Source organism: Orcinus orca, chromosome 2 (assembly GCF_937001465.1).
Source record: "Orcinus orca chromosome 2, mOrcOrc1.1, whole genome shotgun sequence".
NCBI classification, from domain to species: domain Eukaryota; kingdom Metazoa; phylum Chordata; class Mammalia; order Artiodactyla; family Delphinidae; genus Orcinus; species Orcinus orca.
In genome coordinates, this window is record NC_064560.1 from 132,080,291 (window position 1) to 132,105,798 (window position 25,508).

Consider the following 25,508-nt stretch of genomic DNA (forward strand, 5'->3'; position numbering starts at 1 on the left):
AATTATTTTTTTAAATATTTGGCCAAAATTGCCCACAAAAACATTACAATTTATATCCTTTGTATTCACTCTCAATGTACTGAAAATTATAGACTTCCACTTGATTTAACTCTTGAAAATGTTTTGTGTTCCTTTGGCTTTCTAAAAATTCTATAATTCACATAATACCCAATTTTTTGTTATTCACAGAAGTCTAAATGAAAAATAATATAGTATTCAAAGATAACTGAATATATGTATATGATGAAAAACTACAAATATTTAGTAAAAATGTTATTACTTTTACATAGTGAAGTGCCTTATTCTGATACAGTGGTCAGAGACAACCTCCTTAAACATCTGCCCCTCCTCAATTAAAAACTATACCTAGGCAATATCTGCTCATAAACTTTGTTGACTGTATGTCTCCAATCTTCCGTGCTCCATATCCATGTAGCACTCTTCAAGGGACAAGCCCCATAGACTGTAGCACATCATGGAGCAGGCAATTGTGCTACACTAGGTACTTCCTAGAGCCCAGAGAAGAACTGGGATGTAAATATGGGACTCCAGTAACTACCAAACCCAGGAAAATATTTTTAGCAAAAGAAGATGACGGAGCTCAATTTTAAATTGAAGAGAATATTTTCGATGAATTTTAAGACAAAATTAACATTTTTTAAATGTGGTAAACACAGACATTGCCATTTCATATTCAGTCTTCCCTGTAATAATTATTGATTAATGATAGTACTGAAAATCAATATCTTTTTTCAAAATTTGAATGTAAGGTCAGGAAATAGTAGTTGACATGAGTTCTTACCACCATTGTTTCCTGGTTGAGTGACTTTGAGTTGTAAAATATTTCTCAGATCTAAAAATCAGCTGGCCAAGGTAGATAAAATTTATATTCCTTACAATTTTAAAATTCTATCAATTTAAATTTAAGCTATTACATGACTATATTTTATAAACTAAAACTAATATCTATGATATTATCCTACTTTTGCCTTTTGTTATTGAAATTAATTCAATACAGTCCTATGCATACAATGACTATCCATTTATATACCCTAAAGCAAATCTCTGAATATCTATATTGCACCCAGACTGACAATCCATTCCATTTGATCATTTATTCTATGAAATATAGAAGGCAAATCTACTACCACGGCAATGAGTGATTTTACCTAGTTTTTGCCAATACTTTACAAAATGCTGAATTATTTTGCTAATCATCCAGAATATAATATGGTGTTCTACACATGCTAGATAAGGATAATTTCATTCATTTGTGGGCTTTCCATTTAGGAATAATCTAAAATTTAAAGTGCAACAGGAAATTGACAAATACTCTCCAAACCCCATCACAAATGAATTGATACTAGATTTAAATTTTATGATCAGAAGCTGCTCTGGCCAATAAGTTCATCAAAATGAATAGGGAATGACTAAAATGTCACCGTTTTCTTCTTTCCGATGGATAGTCAAATTCTTTCACCGCAACATCATTTTTTTTCTCACTGTCATTTATGGTCTACTTACATGAAAATTTCTACTTGAAGTCCTTGCTAATTAACTTCTGTGTCTTTTCTTTACTTCCCTAACACATCATTTGAAACCTTGTTTGTGCACCCATTTCACTATGTTTTGCAATATAGTGTGTTTTTACACACAGATGTCTTCTAATATACTGCAAGTTTCATAAGAGCATGATATACTTGAATATCCTAATGCAGAGGTCAGAAAACCAAGTCCCACAAAGTCAAGTTCATCCAGCTGCCTATTTCTGTAAATAATGTTTTACTACACAGCTATGTCCATCTTTTTAATATATTATCTATGACTGCTTTCACAGTCATGTGAAATTTTCACGTAGAGATGAGTAATTGCTGTAGATATAAGTCCTACTAAGTCAAAAATATTTATAATATGGACCTTTACCAAAAAAGTTACCCACTCCTGCCTTAAAGATCCTACCGCAGTGCCTTGTATGGAATAGGAGTCCAATCGATAGTTACTGAAAGGAAAGAAACAACGACAGCAGAAGAATGCTCAAGGAGGAAATAAAGATTGATAAGAAAAGGAATATGAAGACATAGATTAGAGAAGGTATTTTCAAGGAAAAGTAAGATAATGTAAGTGCAAGTTTCTATAACAGTATTAGTTATATGATACAGATCAAAGAAATGTTTACTTTTAAGAATAACAACAGAAAAAGACTTTGTGAGTCTGATAGCACCCAGATCCAGATGAGCAGTTCCCATTACATGGTCAGTTTATATTGGTGCATAGTCATGTGCTCCATCTTTACCAAGTCTCAGTAGCATGATATGACCTAGATTTCAAGTGTAGATTTCTGTGCTGCAGATGGCAAGGACTTAGGTAAATCTGCAGATTTCCTGAGTTCTCTCACTGTCACCTCTTTCTTCTCCATGTACTTCCTTCCTTTCCTGTATCATACCCTGAAAATTCTAACGAATAGAACTCCTCAAATTCATAAATCTGTTTTCTCATCTCAGGGGCACCACTGGATTCTGTTTGAATTCCTCTGTGTGGCTTGATAGCTTGTTTTTTTATTGCTGAATAATATTCCAATGTATGGCCACAGTTGGTCGAATCACCTACTGAAAGATATCTTGGTAACTTTGAAGTTTTGGCAATTATGAATAACACTGTGAAAAAATATTCATGTGCAGGTTTTCAGGTGGACATAAATTTTCAATTCATTAGGGTAAAAACCAAGATATTCAATTGCTCAACCATGTAGTAAGTGTATAACTTTGTAAGAAACTGCAAAACTGTCTTCTAAAGAGGCTGTGTACCATTTTGCATTCCTACTGGCAATAAATGAGAATTCCTGTTGTTCCACATCCTCTTCAGCATTTAGCATTATCAGGATTTTGGATTTTAGCCATTCTAATGGGTATGTAGTGATATCTCATTTTAGTTTAATTTACAATTGCCTAACGACATATGATGGTGAGCATTTTTTAAAGTTCTATTTACCATCTGTATATCTTCTCTGGTGAGGTTTCTGTTTAGATCTTTGTGTGTTTTTTAATTGAGTTGCTTGTTTCCTTATTGTTGAGTTTTAAGAGTTCTTTGTATATTTTTATACTGGTCCTTTATCAGATGTATCAGATGAATATATTATCTCCCAGTCTGTAATTTATTTTCTCATTCCTTTATCAGATGTGTTGTACAAGGATTTTCTACCAACCTGTGGCTTGTCTTCTCATTCCCTTAGCTACGTCTTTCAAAGAGCAGAAATTTTTCATTTGAATGAGGTCCAACTAATCAATTTTTTCTTTCATGGATTGTGCTTTTGGTGTTGTATCTAAAATGTCATCGCCAATCTCCAGGTCATCTACATTTACTCCTATGTTATCTTCTATAACTTTTTTTCAATTTTGTGCTTTGCATTTAGATCTATGTTCTGTTTTGAGTTAATTTTTGTGAAAGGTATAAGGTCTGTACCTAGATTAATTCCTTTATATATGGATGTCCAGTTGTACCTGCATCATTTATTTAAAAATTATCCCTTCTCCATTAAATTTCCTTTCCTCCTTCATCAAAAGTGAGTTGAATCTATTTATATGGTTACATTTCTGGGCTCTATTCTGTTCCATTGATCTCTTTTTCTATTCTTTTGCCAATACCACCCTATCTTGATTACTGTAGATTTATAGGCCATGTTGAAGTGAGGTAGTATTAGTCCTCTGACTTTCTCTTTGTTCCTCTCTTCCAATATTGTGTTAGCTATTCCGGGCCTTTCACTTTTTCACATAGACTTTAGAATCAGTACGTTCATATCCACAAAATGACTTGCTGGGATTTTTTTTGGATTGCCTTGAACTACAGATCAAGTTGGAAGAACTGACATCTTAACAATATTGAATTTTCTTATCTATGAACACAGAATATCTCTTCATTTATTTATATCCTATTTGTAGTTTTTTCATATAGACTTTGTACATATTTTGTTAAATTTGTAAATTTGTACCTAAGTGTTTCTTTCTTTCTTTCTTTCTTTTTTTTTTGGTGCTAATGTGAATGGCATTGTGTTTTTAATTTCAAACTCCAACTATTTGTTGCTGGTATACAAGAAAGCATAAATTTTTGTATACTAACCTTGTATTCTGCAACCTTGATATAATTACTTACTAATCCTAGGAGTTTTTTTTATTGATTCTTTGGGATTTCCTACATAGACAACCAAGCCATCCGTAAACAAAGTCAGTTTTATTTCTTCTTTTCTAATCTGTATACCTTTTATTTCTTTTCCCTGTCTTATTGTATTAGCTAGGACTTCTGATACAATATTATGTAGGAGTGATAAGAAGGAATACCCTTGACTTGTTCCTGATCCTTGAAGGGAAACATCTCATTTATCACCATTAAGTATGATTTATATGCAATTTTTAACTTGGTATCTGTAAAAGTCATGCTTTCTCAATTCTCAACTTGTTTATGTGACAAACATAATGTTTGCTCCTTTTTTCATTAAATAATTAGAAATTTATCACATTACTTTTAAAGAATTATTTATTTCAATTTTTGTGTTTTGCAATTTAATTAATTCTTCTTTGTTACCACCAATTGGATAACTTACAGTACTAATGGACCTCCAGTGTATTTATTTGTTTATTATTTTTGCAGGGGCAGAGGAAATATGGGGAAGATATTAAACATTGGAACAGAAGAGAAAGACCACATATACACCCACACATATACCGACAATGGACTTTTAAAAATATAGATATTTTATTAAGATACTTTTTGAGCACTTTAAGGTTCGGAGTAAAATTAAGAAGAAGGTACAGGGTCTTTCTCTTCTGTTCCAATGATCCAACTGTTTGTTGCTATGCCAATACAACACTGTTTTGATTATTTCAACATTATAATTTGTTGAAATTTGGTAGAGTTAGTGCTCAATTTTTCTTTTCATCTTCAAAGTTGATTGAATATTTCAGGTCTTTGTATTTCCATATGAATTTTAGAAACAACTTGTCAATTTTTATAAAAAGAACCCTGGGATTTTTATTGTGATTCCATTGAATCTATAGATCAAATTGGGGAGAACAGACTTCTTAACTACATTGTTTCTTATGAATAATGTATATATCTTCATTTATTTAGCTCTTCTCTCAGCATTATTTTCTACTTTTCATTGTAAAGATCTTTACATCTTTTGTCAGAATTATCCCTAAGTATTTTATATTTTTGAAATAACACTTTTCTTTCTTTCTTATTGATGTATAATTGACATAGAACATTATATTAGTTTCATGTGTAAAATATGATTCAATATTTGTATACAGTGCAAAATGATCACCAAAATAAGTCTTGGTAACATCCATCACCATACATAGTTACATCATATATAAATTTTTTTCTTGTGATGAAGACTTTTAACATCTACTCTCTTAGCAACTTTCAAATGTGTAATACAGTATTATTAACTACAGCCACTGCTGTACATTACATCCCCATATTTATTTTATAAATGAAATTTTGTACATTTTGGTCCCTTTCACCCTTTCACCCATCCAGCAGCTCCTGCTGGCAACCACCAATCTCTTCTCTGTATCTATAACTTTGGGGTTTGTTTATTGTCTTTCATTTTTTTAGATTCCACATATAAGTGAGTTCGTATGGTATTTGTTTTTCTCTGACTTATTTCACTTAACACAATGCCTTCAAGGTCCACCCATGTTGTCACAAATGGCAAAATTTCCTTCTTTGTAATGGCTGTATAGTATTCTATTATATATATATTTACATCGTCTTTATCCATTCATCCATTGTTGGACACTCAGGTTATTGCTAAGGGCTATTATAAATGCTGTAATGAACACTTTCTATTCTTAATTTTGGGAGGAAACTCCATACTGTTTTCCATAATGGCTCTGCAATTTCACATTCCTACCAACATATACTAAGGTCTCCTTATCTCCACATTCTCACCAATACTTGTTATTTCTTGTCTTTTTGATAATAGCCATTCTAACAGGTATGAGTTAATATCTCATTATGGTTTTGTTTTGGATTTCCCTGATGATTACTGATGTTGGACATCTTTTCATGTAACTGTTGGCCATCTGTATGCCTCCTTTGGAAAAATGTATATTCAAAAATCTTATGTCCATTTTTAAATTGGATTGCTTCTTTATTTGCTATTGAGACATATGAGTCCTTTACATATTTTGTATATTAACCCCTTATCAGATATAGTATTTGCAAATATTTTCTCTCATTTAGTAGTTTGCCTTTTAATTTTTGATGGATTTCTTCGCTGAGCAGAAGCTTTTAATTTTGATATACTCTCTCTTATTCTTTGAAGTCAGATCCCAAAAAATCATCATGAAGACTCACGTCAAGGAGCTTACCAGGTATGTTTTCTTCTAGGTGTTTTATGGTTTTGGATCTTCCATTCAAGTCTTTAATCCATTTTCAGTTAATTTTTGTGTTTGATGTAAGATAGTAGTCTAGTTTCATCCTTTTACATGTGGCTGTCCAGTTTTCCCAACACCATTTATTGAAGAAAGTATCCTTTCCCTGTTATATATTCTTGACTCCTTTATCATAAATTAATTAACCATATATGAGCAATGTTATTTCTGGACTCTCTATTCTGTTCCATTGATCTATGTGTCTGTTTTTATGTCAATACCATACTGTTATGAATACTGTAGTTTTCTAACATATTTATTTTTAAATAAAGGCAAGCCAAATATTATATTCATCATCAATGTCATGGTCCAACATTTTTACAGGGTTCAAGCATATGTGTTTCCCCTGAACCTACCTGCACTGCTTTTGGTTTAGAGCAGATTTGCAAATTGACTCTTTGTATGTTCCTTATATTTTAGATATACAGTTATGCTGGATGTTTCCTGCATATACGTTGCAACCTAGATTCAAGGGTGAGTACAGATTTTCCCCATGTTGTCTTTTGGTGATTTCATTGGCAACCTGGAAGGGATAGAATTAAATTTCAAGAACTAAGGTGCCTCCTCTCTTGCAAGGTTTTGCTTGCACTTAAGACATGAGTGTCATGTGGAAGTACAGTAGCAAACATGATATGCAGAGAGATAATTATACTTCCTTTCCAGACACAGACTCTGTTCATTCTTCTAGATACATATAATAATAATAATAATGAAAATAATAATAATACTTATTAGCTTTTGGAATAAGTTACATATAAGATTCATATCTAGGAATAGGCAAGGTATTATATATTAATCCAAATTTATTTGCTAAGAAAAAAAGACAAATAGACTATCTTCACTTTGCAAATCATCTGTCCTTTTCATATGAATGTTAAGGCAGCAGTCTATAAAATATGTTAATAATTCTATAGAAATCACTATATCTGAATACCTCCTAATCCTCCATAAGGCAACATTAGAAAACCTGTTTTTCAGAGATATGACCAAAATCTATGTATTTGGGGCTTATGAAAAAGAGGACATAGTCACAAAAATTACTGAAAGAGCGAAATCAAATTTAGTTAAGAAGGGAAATGCATCCTAGTAGAAGAAAAAGTATTTATAAGTTAAGAGCTTTGGGATATTTTAATGGCCAAAATAAACTCCAACACATTCACTATGTTATAGATTCTGTGAAGTCCCAGACATATACAGAAGAATCCAAAATTAAGTTAAAATGAGCAATAATTAATATGACACAAAATAAATTCTCAATGGCCATTAAAACTTCAAATATGATATCCAAACTATTTTTACTTATATAAAGCAAATTTTAAATGTCCTAGACTTTACAGATTAAATTGTGAAAATTAGTGCTCTCTCCATATGTTTTGCCACATGATTACTGGATACTATGAAACTATGGTTTAAATTACAGCTCTAAAGCCTTTTTTTACAATCTTGTTTATAAAGCAATTTTATGGCAACATATTTGTTTCTTTTCAACACATTTTTTGGCACCTCCAGTGAAACTATAAGGTAAAATTTTCCCAGAATGAAAATAGTTTATCTTTCAAAGGCATACCTGGACCTTTTGAAAATGTAATTATAGTCCAGCTAAATGCTTCAGGCAAGTTGCTTAATCTTTTCATTTTCAAGAAAATACATATGTGTGTGTGTGTGTGTGTAAAATTCCTCTGTGAGAATCAAACTGTATGTAGGTATGACAACTATCTAATCAGACTCCATGTGTTCAGGATGATTGCATTTGTTGTATATTATAGATTGATGCAGTACTGAAGAGAAGTACACCAGGGAAAAGGAACAGCACAATAGATTGGATTCATGGTTTCCGGCAGGAGAAATATAAATGGGCTTGAGTATATTCTGAATGAACACTAAACCCTGTTTTATAATGAAAATGAAAATATTGCAAAGTCTTTTTCTAGCACAAGATATGAAAGGCTATTTGGGATTTTAAGCAAACCTGTGATGTTGTTGCTAAAGTAAGTAGTAAGTTCTTAAGGACTGGCAATCGATAGCTGCAAAGCAGTTGAAAACTTACATATGGCAAACATGTATTACAAGATCGATTTTTATAGCAAAAATCTATATATCAAGCAGGTTTGTTGGAAGCAAATGATAAAATGAATATAGCTGGAGAAAGGTAGTACTCAAGATGGTGCTATAAGCTGAGGTGACATAAATTATAAAAGACAACTGAGGTGCAAGGCAGTGGAAGGATAATCAATTTTTCTGATGGTGTACAGTGACACACCTGTTGTCTCTTTAATACACTGTCAAATAAGCAATGGATATTTGTTAGTGAATTTTTTGAACCAGTAGCAGTATTGCAAGAATCATCAGTAATTGTCTTTGCAAAATATTTCAAGTGTGGAAACCTAAAAAGCAGGACAATTATTTCTTCTATTATAATTAATCATTAATACAAATGCACAGGTACAAGATTTTTTCTGAGTCTTTTGCACAAGTACAAGATTTTTTCTGAGTCTCTTATGATGTCTTTAATTCCCAGATAAGGGTGAATGAAAAATTTTCCAACTTAATCCTATAAACAGAATGCTCCTCATTTTATAATTGGAACAAACCCAAAATTGTTATAAGGTATCAATGTTTATTTAGCATCTTTAAAAATTATCATCTTGCTCTTGAATAGGAAACCTCCAGTAATAATATTTAAGTTTATAATAATATATTCTAGAAAGTCATAAAATTGTGGGCTCTTTCCTATCTTTAAATAAATAATGACAAATATATCATTCATAGTCAAAGAAATGAGCATACCAATTTAGGAGCAAAGGGGGGTTTTTTGGAATTAACTTTTTTTTTTTTACATCTTTATTAGAGTATAATTGCTTTACAATAGTGTGTTAGTTTCTGCTTTATAACAAAGTGAATCAGTTATACATATACATATGTTCCCATATCTATTCCCTCTTGTGTCTCCCTCTCTCCCACCCTCCCTATCCACCCCTCTAGGTGGTCACAAAGCACCGAGCTGATCTCCCTGAGCTATGCGGCTGCTTCCCACTAGCTATCAATTTTACGTTTGGTAGTGTATATATGTCCATGCCACTCTCTCGCTTTGTCACAGCTTACCCTTCCCCCTCCCCATATCCTCAAGTCCATTCTCTAGTAGGTCTGTGTCTTTACTCCTGTCTTACACCTAGGTTCCTCATGACATTTTTTTTTCTTAAATTCCACATATATGTGTTAGCATATGGTATTTGTCTTTCTCTTTCTGACTTACTTCACTCTGTATGACAGACTCTAGGTCCATTCACCTCATTACAAATAGCTCAGTTTCGTTTCTTTTTATGGCTGAGTAATATTCCATTGTAAATATGTGCCACATCTTCTTTATCCATTCATCCGATGACGGGCACTTAGGTTGTTTCAATCTCCGGGCTACTGTAAATAGAGCTGCAATGAACATTTTGGTACATGACTCTTTTTGAGTTTTGGTTTTCTCAGGGTATATGCCCAGTAGTGGGATTGCTGGGTCATATGGTAGTTCTATTTGTAGTTTTTTAAGGAACCTCCATACTGTTCTCTATAGTGGCTGTATCAATTCACATTCCCACCAGCAGTGCAACAGTGTTCCCTTTTCTCCACACCCTCTCCAGCATTTACTGTTTCTAGATTTTTTGATGATGGCCATTCTGACTGGTGTGGGATGATATCTCACTGTAGTTTTGATTCACATTTCTCTAATGATTAATAGTGTTGAGTATTCTTTCATGTGTTTGTTGGCAGTCTGTATATCTTCTTTGGAGAAATGTCTATTTAGGTCTTCTGCCCATTTTTGGATTGGGTTGTTTGTTTTTTTGTTATTGAGCTGCATGAGCTGCTTGTAAATTTTGGAGATTAATCCTTTGTCGGTTGCTTCATTTGCAAATATTTTCTCCCATTCTGAGGGTTGTCTTTTGGTCTTGTTTACGGTTTCCTTTGCTGTGCAAAAGCTTTGAAGTTTCATTAGGTCCCACTTCTTTATTTTTGTTTTTATTTCCATTTCTCTAGGAGGTGGGTCAGAAAGGATCTTGCTGTCATTTATGTCATAGAGTGTTCTGCCTATGTTTTCCTCTAAGAGTTTGATAGTTTCTGGCCTTACATTTAGGTCTTTAATCCATTTTGAGCTTATTTTTGTGTATGGTGTTAGGGAGTGATCTAATCTCATACTTTTACATGTACCTGTCCAGGTTTCCCAGCACCACTTATTGAAGAGGCTGTCCTTTCTCCACTGTACATTCCTGCCACCTTTATCAAAGGTAAGGTGACCATATGTGTATGGGTTTATCTCTGGGCTTTCTATCCTGTTCCACTGATGTATCTTTCTGTTTTTGTGACAGTACCACACTGTCTTGATTACTGTAGCTTTGTAGTATAGTCTGAAGTCAGGAAGCCTGATTCCTCCAGCTCCGTTTTTCGTTCTCAAGATTCCTTTGGCTATTTGGGGTCTTTTGTGTTTCCATACAAATTGTGAAATTTTTTGTTCTAGTTCTGTGAAAAATGCCAGTGGTAGTTTGATAGGGATTGCATTGAATCTGTAGATTGCTTTGGGTAGTAGAGTCATTTTCACAATGTTGATTCTTCCAATCCAAGAACATGGTATATCTCTCCCTCTATTTGTATCATCTTTAATTTCTTTCATCAGTGTCTTATAATTTTCTGCATACAGGTCTTTTGTCTCCTTAGGTAGGTTTATTCCTAGATATTTTATTATTTTTGTTGCAATGGTAAATGGGAGTGTTTTCTTGATTTCACTTTCAGATTTTTCATCATTAGTGTATAGGAATGCCAGAGATTTCTGTGCATTAATTTTGTATCCTGCCACTTTACCAAATTCATTGATTAGCTCTAGTAGTTTTCTGGTAGCATCTTTAGGATTCTCTATGTATAGTATCATGTCATCTGCAAACAGTGACAGCTTTACGTCTTCTTTTCCGATTTGGACTTAACATTTTAAAAGTGGAAATTAAAGTGTTCAACAATTGAGAAATGTAAATGCAATTGCACCATTAAATCCCCATTGTCTTTCAAGCTAGCAATCTACATTCTATATGGAATGGCTATTTTTTATTACAAAGTTCCCAAGCTCTCCAACTTGTCAGTAAGTCAATATTATAAGAATGTTCTTTACCATCTTCTGTCTAAAACTGTTAAATCATTAAGACTTTTTTCAACATGTTTATGTCTTGCAATTTACAGGTAGAATTTTATGGTAAGCTTTTGCTACCACTGTCACTCCCCAGCACTCAAAAGCATACACTGGATTTTGGGTAAGTTACTCAAGTCAGTAAAAATATATACTTAAATTATGAGGTATTTGTAGAAATCTAAATTTATTTACAAAAGGCAACTATTCTTAGATGGCAATTCTCACTATAGGAATTATACAGAATTATTTCTCCAAAGTTAATTAATTTTATTAATTATATAAAGTTAATTCTCCAGTGGAAAATTAACCAAGACAACTATTTCCATAGTTAATGGAAATGAACTATTTCCATAAATAATACATGAATTTTGAGGAGAATAATCCTGTTGTAATTTATTTATTTATTTATTTTTGTGGTACGTGGGCCTCTCACTGTTGTGGCCTCTCCCGTTGAGGAGCACAGGCTCCGGATGCCCAGGCTCAGTGGCCATGGTTCATGGGCCCAGCCGCTCCGCAGCATGTGGGATCTTCCCGGACCAGGGCACGAACCCGTGTCCCCTGCATTAGAAGGTGGACTCTTAACCACTGCGCCACCAGGGAAGCCCCTGTTGTAATTTTTTTTAAGTCTCCAATTCAATTGATACTTATTTTTCACTTGTTGAAGGATAATATTGTTTCTTGAGAAATCTTTTGGAGGTATTCAAGTTGACATATTCTGACAAATCGCTATGAGCTACAGTTCATGATGAACTGAAATATGATAAGTTTTCCAAGTACAGAAACCAGGATTTTTTGTTTTAATCAAACATAGCTTATTAGACTTCATAAATGTGACTAATGCTAGAAAAAAATAATCAATACTTTGTCTTGGTTCAAAATATTTGAAATTAATTTAAATATGCCACAGAATTTAAAAAAATGCAAAATGGATTGTTTGAGTTAATATATTTAAAAATTGCTGAATCCTTTCATATTTATTACACGTGCTGTCATTAGTCTTAGCACTCAAGCGTCACAGAAAGAAGTAAATTGAAGATGTTATTATTACATTGAAAGTGTGTTGACTTCTGTCAGTTCATTACTTCTTTGCCAAGTACTGTTACTAGGTTCCATCTGGTGTATTCACCATCCCAACTTAAAATCTGCAGAAAGATTCCAGCTAAGGATGAGAAATAAAGTGAACTGGTATTCGCTTTACTTCACTTTAAGCATGATGGTCATTAGAAGAAATTCCTAATCATCAGTTTTCTTAGGCTGCAAAATAGATTGCATATTGCAGAAGTTCTAATTTTTTCTTGAGTTAAAAGAAAAAGGTATACATTTTTAAGCTAAAATTCATGGTAACATAATGAGCACACTGTTATAGCATATTTTCAAACAATGGTTTTATGGCCATCTGCACTGGGTTGAATGTTTTTCACTATCTAAAAATTTAAAGAAACTTCAAGACAGACTCAAGAATTGTAATGAAAGAGTCATCCCTGACTCTTAAAAATGCTGGGAGAAAACACATGAAAGAAATTGCCTAAAATACAAAGGATTATGAAAATACAAAATTTTCAAATGAATGAATTTTTAGTTGGTATTCATAACAAACAGTAATTTTTACATGTTAGGTATCAATTGCCTAAATGCATAAATAGCACATTGCTACATATTTAAGATTTTGTACTACTAAAGCAAAGCAAGCATATGAATTTTAGTTACTTGATGCTGTACTCAGTGAACCCTATGTCCTGAATAAGCAGCTGGTGTACAATAAATTGTATACAAAAAAAAGAAATAAGAAAAAAGTCAACCATAGATGGTTAAATTCGAGACACACAATTCTCTATTCCCCTAGGTAGAATGAAGCACCATCTTCCACTAGGTGATATAGTGCAACAAACATCTTACCTACAAGACATCTGTTTTCCAGCTGACAATGGGCCAAAACAACACTTCAGACTTGGGGAAAAAAATGCTTTCCTCTCAGAGCAGCACTGACATAAATCCTAATGACGTGATACTTCTAACTACCTCTTTTTAACAACATCTTGTACAATTCTCCAGCAGGGTCTTGAAATGAGGTGAGAGTAAAATGCCACCCACAGCACTTAAATCAGACTTGGGGCCTAATAACGTTTTTTTCTCAACGACTCTTTTTCTACTTTGTCTTCCTAATTATTGTCATCAGTATGCACTTTTTTTCCTTGAGAGAAAATATTGACCTTTTTGGAGTGAAATATTGAAATGGTGAATTTGTTTTATTGATGATTCTGCAGTGGCTAACATTCACAGAACTAAAGGTTGCAGAACTTTGTTGATGGGACCAAAAAATTAGGAGCAAATTAAACAGAGAAGTAAAACAGGACTTCCTAATTAATTCGTAGATTTTTGTTTAATCTTCCCTGCATGAGAAGCTAGGTGTGTAAAATAAATCTTTATATCTGGCACTGATTAAAGTTCCAAGTTAGCAATTGAAGGTAATAACAACTCTTTACTCATACACATTAAATGGGTTTTTAGAAACTTCTGAACCTAAAAGAGAGTTGTTAATTTTTGCAAGCATGAGCAAACTTTTAACAGTGCAGCTTCCACCTCAGCTTCTACCTGAGCCTGATTAATGAGCAAGCATTAGGAATGAAATGTGATAAGGTACATATTAAAGGAGATTTAGAAGCCCTATTAACCTTCTAGTCTTGCAGCCTATATATGTCAATTTATTTATGTAATTTTCTTTAACACTAGCATTGTTATGAGGGTCTTGCATTTACAAAATTATTCTGATATAATTCACATAATAAATGCTGATCCTAACCTCTTTCTTATAAAAGAGCTCTCTCAAAACCCTCATCTTGCCCCAGCTTCTGGGTATTGTGAAGAGTTCTCAGATTTTAACTGAAGCAGAATTGTGGTAGTAACTTAAGATTCTTGATCTTAACTACCTCAAGGTTTACTCAGGCTTGGTTTAACCAATTTTCTTCAGACTCCAGAATCAAATTCATTGTATATTTAGATCTTAAAAGTTAGAACCATAAGATGCAAAGATTCTCTTTATTGCATAGCTCACTAGATCAATCTACCAAGGGAGGAAGATGTGAAGTGGGAAACATTAAATGTCCCACATGATGCAGAATGGAACTGATACAAAAGGGAAGCAAGTAGATAATTCCATGTAAAAGTAAACATTTATCCTAGCAAAGTCATAGGGAAGATAGAAGGTTAGCACCCAGCACCTCTATCTATAAAGATATGAAGGCACTCCTTGCAAATGGCCTAGAAGTTTCGTATGCCTCTTTTGTACAGCTCACCCCCTACAGGTTTTTTTGCAACATTTTTTGTTTTTGTTTGTTTGGTTTTTTTTTTCTTATAAAAGTACCTAGGGGATCCTCTCTAATTACAGGAAGGTACTTTTTTCCTTCAACACTGTAATCTGACCTGTGACAAATGTGTACTATACACTATGTAAATGGCTAACAAATCAATTGCAAACCAACTGAATGGACAAATCTCAGTGCTGTTGCTGAAGTCTCTTCAGAATAGTCATTGTGACCTCAAAGTTAGTTTCAAAATTTGAAAGCATCAAGTGTCAATCAAAACTGAAGATGAAACACTAATGAATGTTGGATTCTCATGCTTTAGGTGTACTTCCTTTTCAGATTTTTTGATTCTCTGCTATTTTTACTGTACTGTTTTATTTAAATTTCCTACACACTAACTGTGCGATTGAAATAAAGTTGCAGTGTATATTTTTAAAAAGTACGTGGAGCATCTTGGTTCTTTCCAATGGAGAAAGGGCACCTTTCTCAAGAGAATCGGAATACCATCCCCACCACCACTGTCTCTCTGCCTCTATACATCTAGAGATGGTCATGCTCTCTTAATGTCAGTATTCTTATCTAGAGAGACTAGTACTTAAATTTCTACAGGACCATGAAAAGGATGGTATGTTTTTAAAAATTGCTTGCTAGAGAAATTCCTAAAACTTACCATAACCTAAGATCTGCTGTATCAGAATCTCGGGGAGATTAGGCTAAAAATCCCTAGTAGCATTATTAAGAATCCATACAACATCAGAGATCAAACTTAGAAGGAATACCAGGCAAGCGTTTAAGAATAAATCCCAAAGTTGGTGGCATAGGAAGTCCTGGAGCTCATTTCCTCCGATGGACACACTGAATCTACACCTACATATAAAGCAATTCCTCTTGAAGATGACCCAATGGCTGACAGAACAATAGAAGGACCACATAGAACTGGGTATAAAAGATTGAGATGGTATCCATGGGAAACCCCTGATATGGTGAACTTCAGTAAGGAGGAATACTGCTGAGGAGCCCAAATGGAGGTTTGCCCACCCTGGGACACAGTGAAAAAAACAGCAGTGTAAAGAGTATCTAAAATATACAGAAAGAAAATTTATTTACTAGCCTTAGAGCTTCCACCAAATGTGCAGGGCACTGTTGGAGCCCTCTCCAGGTTCTAAGGTGCTGCTGAGCACAACTGTTTGAGTCCCCACCAGCACTCCCCCAAGCTTGCACCTATTCCAGCTCCAGCCACCCACCAAGGCATTTTCAGACCAGTAACTGGCCAGGGCCTACTCCAACCCCAGCCACCCTGCCAAGGTGGCCTCAGGCACAATGCCTCCTAGGGTCAGCCCCTGGCCCACAACTTCTTCAGCTCCAGCTGGCCTGCCTAAGTAATCTACACAGGGGATGCTCCCACACAAGACCACTCCTTCAAGACCAGGAGATGTAACTGGTTTACCTAATCCAGAGAAATAATGTGTGTACTCCTATGTCCACTGCAGCACTATTTACCATAGCCAAGATATGGAAAAAACCTAAATGCCAATCAGTAGATGAATAGATAGAGAAGATGTGATATATATGTAATGGAATATTATTCAGCCATTAGAAAGAAAGAACTCTTGCTGTTTGTAGCAACATGGATGGAAATGGATAGGATTATGGTAAGTGATATAAGTCAGAAGAGAAAAACAAATACCATATAATTTCACTTATATGTGGAATCTAAAAAACAAAACAAACAAGTGAAACAAAACAGAAACATACTCATAGATACAGAGAACAAACCAGTGGTTGCCAGAGGGAAGAGGGTTGGGGGACGGACAAAATAGGTAAAGGAGATTAAGAGGTAAAAAATTACAACAACAAAATAGATAAATCATGAGGATGTAATGTACACAGAGGGAATATAGTCAATAATATTGTACAACTTTGTATGATAACAGATGGTAATTGGTCCTATTGTGGTGGTCATTTCATAATGTGTAAAAATATTGAATCACTAATATAATATTGTATGTTAATTATAACCCAATAAAAAATAAATAAATACCATTGATCAGTCAAAAATGAGGGGACTAGATAATATAAGTTATGATTAAAATGTAAAACTTTATAGTATATCCTCTCAAGTTAATCATAAAATCACAAAATGTGATCACAACCCCTGCCTACTGCATTCTTTACTTTTATTATCCTTCACCAACTTAGATTTCATGTTATTTCATTTCAAAAAGTTTTGCCATTAGTATCTACTGCCTCAGATCCTTTGTCTCTTCATCACATTCATCTGAAAAACTCACCCTAAATGCCTCTATTTGACCACCTTCTCTAAATCGACATTGAAGTAGCTAATCACTGCTAAAAAATGTCACATAACAAACATTGCTAAATTCTTCATCAGCAAACCCAAATGGACTACCAGAATGGCCCAACAATCACCTAATGACACAAGGATCCCTGCTACCTCTCCTGCACCTGCTCAATCTTCTATATTTAACATATCAACAGCAATGTATTTACTTCTATCATATCTCTTAAAAGCTAACTTTTCATCTTCTCCACCATCACCACTCTAGGCCAACTGCAATCATCACTCATCAGCAACTACCTACTGTCTATCTATATGCCCTATTGTACATCTAATCCATTTTCCACACTGGAGCCAAAGTTATCTACGTGAAATGCAAGTTTAATTCTCCCCCCTCCACTCTTCCTCTCTCTCACCATGACCACCACTACCACCACCATTTAAATTTTTTCCTTAGCTTCCCATACTCTTACGATTAAGGTGAGACTCAATTTTGTGATTTACAAGGACCTGTATATTTTGGTTCTTACCCATTTCTCTATATGAAATTTGCCTCCATAAGACATTTACATATAGGTGTTCCTTCTACATGAAATGTTCTGTCCTCTCTTTTCTTAGTCAACTCCAGTTCATTCATCAGAAACCAACTCAATCAATTATATCATGACCAAAATTTTATATTTTATTGTGTAATTCTTTGATGAAAATCTATCCCACTGCCAAGATTGTAAGTTATATCATTAAATAATAATATACATATAAAAAAAAGAAAAACATCCTAAAAGAAGATTTAGTTGTCTGTGCAATAAAAGGAATGAGGGATATATTCTTAACCAAAACAGAAAACAGAAGTTACTTTTCTATGTAGATCTCTTACAATAGATAAAATTCAAGTTGGGACAGCAAAAGACAGTGTAAGCAAAGCAAAAGATAGGCAGCTGTTTTTGGAGACAAATGTTTATAATACAGAGAGCTCATTGAAAAGATTAAGGTCTATAATATAAAAAATGTTCATACAAATTACAAAAATAGGACCAAAGAAATAAATAAAACACCCACAATAGATAAGTGGGTAAACGATACAATGAGGCAAAACAGAAGAGCAAATTCAAGTGGCCAAAAACCAAAGAAAAAGACGAGATGTCTGAATATCTCATTAATCAGCAAAAAAATAAATTAAGTAGCAACAAGAAACATTTGCACATATTAGCCTGACTAAAATGTTAAAACGTGTTAGGATATATTGTGTGGAATATGGAGAGTGCATACTCCCATACTATTGAAGAAAATATGAATTGTTATTATTTCTATCAAAAGCAGTCTGACAAAATCTAGTAAAATTAAAAATTCCAAGACCCTTTGACCCAGCAAATTCATTCCTGTGAATGTATTCCATACTAATAAATTATTTAAAATTAGGGTAAGTAAGAACAATAATGCAGCTTTTTCAAGTGGGAAAAACAACTGGGTATAAAGTAAATGTTAACCATTTAGAAGTGGTTGAATAAATTACTTTATATCCAGACCATGAAATATTTTGTAGCCATTGAAAGAATGAATTATAACTAGACTAATTGATTTAGAGAACACTCCATGAGATACTACTGAGAAAAAAGAACATAATTCAGAAACTGTTTGAAATATCCCATTTTTGTAAAACAATGACACAAATCTTCTACATGCATATAGATGCATGGGGAAAAATAATTATATGCACATAATATGTTTTTAACATGAGTTTCTAGGATTGGGGATGTGGATGGAGAATACGGTGACATCAAACTAAAAAGAAAACTAAAATATAAAATTACATTAAAGTAAGTAATTACATTAAAATTACATTAAAAATAAGTCAATAAATATACCTTTAAAAGAACAGTATATATTTTCATTACATATGTGGTTAAAAACCAATAACATCAAACAAAAAAGATGGAATGCATAATTGAAAATATGATCTTTACTGTCTTGTCAAGTTGTACCTTACCTCTGAATGCAAAGGCCATACTGCCTGTGGTTTATCTCCCTATCTGAAAGATCAGAGACCATTTTTTAGTCATTTTTCCTCAAAGCACTTTAAATAGTCTTTTATACATAATACCAGAATACAGGCACTAGTCCCCTCCACCAGGAAGCCTACACAACCCACTGAACCAACTTTAGCCACTGGGGACAGACACCAAAAACAATGGGAACTATGAACCTGCAGCCTGCAAAAAGGAGACCCCAAACACAGTAAGATAAGCAAAATGAGAAGACAGAAAAACACACAGCAGATAAAGGAGCAAGGTAAAAGCCCACCAGACCTAATAAATAAAGAGGAAATAGGCAGTCTATCTGAAAAATAATTCAGAATAATGATAGTAAAGATGATACAAAATCTTGGAAATAGAATAGAGAAACTACAAGAAACGTTTAACAAGGACCTAGAAGAACTAAAGGGCAAACAAACAATGATGAACAACACAATAAATGAAATTTAAAATTCTCTAGAAGGGATCAATAGCAGAATAACTGAGGCAGAAGAACGGATAAGTGACCTGGAAGATAAAATAATGGAAACAACTACTGCAGAGCAGAATAAAGAAAAAAGAATGAAAAGAACTGAGGACAGTCTCAGAGACCTCCGGGACAACATTAAATGCACCAATATTCGAATTATAGGGGTCCCAGAAGAAGAAGAGAAAAAGAAAGGGACTGAGAAAATATTTGAAGAGATTATAGTTGAAAACTTCCCTAATATGGGAAAGGAAATAGTTAATCAAGTCCAGGAAGCACAGAGAGTCCCATACAGGAAAAATCCAAGGAGAAACACACCAAGACACATATTAATCACACTATCAGAAATTAAATACAAAGAAAACATATTAAAAGCAGCAAGGGAAAAACAACAAATAACACACAAGGGAATCCCCATAAGGTTAACAGCTGATCTTTCAGCAGAAATTCTACAAGCCAGAAGGGAGTGGCAGGACATATTTAAAGTGATAAAGGAGAAATGCCTACAACCAAGATTACTCTAACCAGCAAGGATCTCATTCCGATTCGATGGAGAAATTAAAAGCTTTACAGAAAAGCAAAAGCTGAGAGAGTTCAGCACCACCTAACCAGCTTTACAACAAATGCTAAAGGAACTTCTCTAGGCAGGAAACATAAAAGAAGGAAAAGACCTACAATAACAAATCCAAAACAATTTAGAAAATGGGAATAGGAACATACATATCGATAATTACCTTAAATGTAAATGGATTAAGTGCTCCCACCCAAAGACACAGACTCACTGAACGGATACAAAAACAAGACCAGTATATATGCTGTCTACAAGAGACGCACTTCAGACCTAGGGACACATAGAGACTGAAAATGAGGGGATAGAAAAAGATATTCCATGCAAATGGAAACCAAAAGAAAGCTGGAGTAGCAATTCTCATATCAGACAAAATAGACTTTAAAATAAAGACTATTACAAGAGACAAAGAAGGAAACCACATAATGATCAAGGGATCAATCCAAGAAGAAGATATAACAATTGTAAATATTTATGCACCCAACACAGGAGCACCTCAATACATAAGGCAAATACTAACAGCCATAAAAGAGGAAATCGACAGTAACACATTCATAGTAGGGGACTTTAACACCCCACTTTCACTCATGGACAGATCATCCAAAATGAAAATAAATAAGGAAACAAAAGCTTTAAATGATACATTAAACAAGATGGACTTAATTGATATTTATAGGACATTCCATCCAAAAACAATGAAATACACATTCTTCTCAAGTACTCATGGAACATTCTCCAGGATATATCATATCCTGGGTCACAATTCAAGCCTTGGTAAATTTAAGAAAATTGAAATTGTATCAAGTATCTTTTCTGACCACAATGCCATGAGACTAGATATCAATTACAGGAAAAGATCTATAAAAAATACAAACACATAGAGGCTAAACAATACACTACTTAATAACCAAGTGATCACTGAAGAAATCAAAGAGGAAATCAAAAAATACCTAGAAATAAATGACAATGGAGACACGACAACCCAAAACCTATGGGATGCAGCAAAAGCAGTTCTAAGAGGGAAGTTTATAGCAATACAATCCTACCTTAAGAAACAGGAAACATCTCGAATAAGCAAGCTAACCTTGCACCTAAAGCAATTAGATAAAGAAGAACAAAAAAAAACCCAAAGTTAGCAGAAGGAAACAAATCATAAAGATCAGATCGAAATAAAGGAAAAAGAAATGAAGGAAATGATAGCAAAGATCAATAAAACTAAAAGCTGGTTCTTTTAGAAGATAAACAAAATTGATAAACCATTAGCCAGACTCATCAAGAAAAAAAAGGAGAAGACTCAAATCAATAGAATTAGAAATGAAAAAGGAGAAGTAACAACTGACACTGCAGAAATACAAAGGATCATGAGAGATTACTACAAGCAACTCTATGCCAATAAAATGGACAACCTGGAAGAAATGGACAAATTCTTAGAAATGCACAACCTGCAAAGACTGGACCAGGAAGAAATAGAAAATATGAACAGACTAATCACAAGCACTGAAATGGAAACTGTGATTAAAAATCTTCCAACAAAGAAAAGCCCAGGACCAGATGGCTTCCCAGGTGAAATCTATCAAACATTTAGAGAAGAGCTAACAGCTATCCTTTTCAAACTCTTCCAAAATATAGCACCTCCCAAACTCATTCTACGAGGCCACCATCACCCTGACACCAAAACCAGACAAAGATGTCACAAAGAAAACTACAGGCCAATATCACTGATGAACATAGATGCAAAAATCCTCAAGAAAATACTAGCAAACAGAGTCCAACAGCACATTAAAAGCATCATACACCATGATCAAGTGGGGTTTATTCCAGGAATGCAAGGATTCTTCAATATATGCAAATCAATCAATGTGATATACCATATTAACAAACTGAAAGAGAAAAACCATATGATCATCTCAATCGATGCAGAGAAAGTTTTCAGCAAAATTCAACACCCATTTATGATAAAAACTCTGCAGCAAGTAGGCATAGAGGGAACCTTCCTCAACATAATAAAGGCCATATAGGACAAACCCACAGCCAACATCATCCTCAATGGTGAAAAACTGAAAACATTTCCACTAAGATCAGGAACAAGACAAGGTTGTTCACTCTCACCACTCTTATTCAACATAGTTTTGGAAGTTTTAGCTACAGCAATCAGAGAAGAAAAGGAAATAAAAGGAATCCAAATCGGAAAAGAAGAAGTAAAGTTGTCACTGTTTGCAGATGACATGATGCTATACATAGAGAATCCTAAAGATGCTACCAGAAAACTACTAGAGGTAATCAATGAATTTGGTAAAGTAGCAGGATACAAAACCTCTGGCATTCCTATACACTAATGATGAAAAATCTTAAAGTGAAATTAAGAAAACACTCCCATTTACCACTGCAAAAAAAAGAATAAAATAGCTAGGAATAAACCTACCTAAGGAGACAAAAGACCTGTATGCAGAAAATTATAAGACACTGATGAAAGAAATTAAAGATGATACAAATAGAGGGAGAGATATACCATGTTCTTGGATTGGAAAAATCAACATTGTGAAAATGACTCTACTACCCAAAGCAATCTACAGATTCAATGCAATCCCTATCAAACTGCCACTGGCATTTTTCACAGAACTAGAACAAAAATTTCACAACTTGTATGGAAACACAAAACACCCTGAATAGCCAAAGCAATATTGAGAAAGAAAAACGGAGTTGGAGGAATCAGGCTCCTTGACTTCAGACTATACTACAAAGTTACAGTAATCAAGACAGTGTGGTACTGGCACAAAAACAGAAAGATAGATCAATGGAACAGGATAGAAAGACCGGAGATAAACCCTTGCAAATATGGTCACCTTATCTTGATAAAGGAGGCAGGAATGTACAGTGGAGAAAGGACAGCCTCTTCAATAAGTGGTGCTGGGAAAACTGGACAGGTACATATAAAAGTATGAGATTAGATCACTCCCTAACACCATACACAAAAATAAGCTCAAAATGGATTAAAGACCTAAATGTAAGGCCAGAAACTATCAAACTCTTAGAGGAAAACATAGGCAGGACACTCTATGACATAAATGACAGCAAGATCCTTTTTGACCCACCTCTTAGAGAAATGGAAATAAAAACAAAAATAAACAAACGGGACCTAATGAAACTTCAAAGCTTTTGCACAGCAAAGGAAACCGTAAACAAGACCAAAAGACAACCCTCAGAATGGGAGAAAATATTTGCAAATGAAGCAACTGATAATGGATTAATTTCCAAAATTTACAAGCAGCTCATGCAGCTCAATAACAAACATACAAACAACCCAATCCAAAAATGGGCAGAAGACCTATATAGACATTTCTCCAAAGAAGATATACAGACTGCCAACAAACACATGAAAGAATGCTCAACATCATTAATCATTAGAGAAATGAAAATCAAAACTACAATGAGATATCATCTCACACCAGTCAGAATGGCCATCATCAAAAAATCTAGAAACAATAAATGCTGGAGAGGGTGTGGAGAAAAGGGAACACTCTTGCACTGCTGGTGGGAATGTGAATTGGTTCAGCCACTATGGAGAACAGTATGGAGGTTCCTTAAAAAACTACAAATAGAACTACCATATGACCCAGCAATCCCACTACTGGGCATATACCCTGAGAAAACCAAAATTCAAAAAGAGTCATGTACCAAAATGTTCATTGCAGCTCTATTTACAGTAGCCCGGAGATGGAAACAACCTAAGTGCCCGTCATCGGATGAATGGATAAAGAAGATGTGGCACATATATACAATGGAATATTACTCAGCCATAAAAAGAAACGAAATTGAGCTATTTGTAATGAGGTGGATAGACCTAGAGTCTGTCATACACAGTGAAGTAAGTCAGAAAGAAAAAGACAAATACCGTATGCTAACACATATATATGGAATTTAAGAAAAAAATGTCATGAAAAACCTAGGGGTGAAACAGGAATAAAGACACAGACTTACTAGAGAATGGACTTGAGGCTATGGGGAGGGGGAAGGGTAAACGGTGACAAAGCAATAAAGAGGCATGGACATATATACACTACCAAACCTAAAATAGATAGCTAGTGGGAAGCAGCCGCATAGCACAGGGAGATCAGCTCGGTGCTTTGTGACCGCCTGGAGGGGTGGGATAGGGAGGGTGGGAGGGAGGGTGATGCAAGCAGGAAGAGATATGGGAACATATGTATATATATAACTGATTCATTTTGTTGTGAAGCTGAAACTAACATACCATTGTAAAGGAATTATGCTCCAATAAAGATGTTTAAAAAAAAATTAAAAAAAATAAAAAAAAAATGTATAATAAACTGGTAGCAAAAATTATTTCAGAAAAAGAAACTTACGGATTAAAGAAAGAGATGAGAGAAGATTGTTTTCACTGTATATAGTTTTATGTTTTTAATAGTTTACTATGTACATATAGTAACTATTTAAATAAATTAATAACTTTTAAATAATCTGAAAAAGCAACAGACACCCCAACATACTCCTTTATGTAAAACTTGTGAAAAATTGTCACAGATCATAAGAGACTAAGACATAACATCTAAATGTAATTTGGTATCCTGCATTAGATCCTGAAACAAACAAAAGACACTAATGGATAAACTAGTGAAATTCAAATAAAGTCTGGAGTTTAGTTTGGAAAAAAAAAAAAGGAATTACAATGTACTATTTCTCTCTGACTGCAAAGTTGATTTACACATGATTGGTGGTATCACTGATTTTGTTTGAAAGAATACACAGCTTAAAGTAAAAGATAAAAGTTTAAGAAGAAATGATCTCAAAGATACTGCTAAAGATCTGAGCTCATTCACCTTCAGCTCCAATAGGTGGGGCTTGAAACTCATTACCCCCATCCTTCCAACATGAAAAATGCTGAACAAACTGAAAATCAATAACTTTTCTTAGAACCGTCAGAGAATCAAGGTCACAGGGTAAACTGCCACCCTGAAATCTAGAGAGACAGGTGAATACAGAAAATCAGCCAAGACATCCTGAACTACAGCAGAAGCTACTAGAGCCATAAACTTGTAGGAACACTTAAATAGTAATTTTGACAAATTTCTGGAGGCTGAGTGTGGATTACCTTGAAAGTAAGAAATTCCTGTGACCCAGCCTAGGAGAACCCTTACATTTTCATGGATTTTATCTCCAGGAACCCCACTAGATTTTCATAGTAAAGAACCAAGAAAAATCCTTCTGTTTCTAGTAAGAGAAGAGGAAA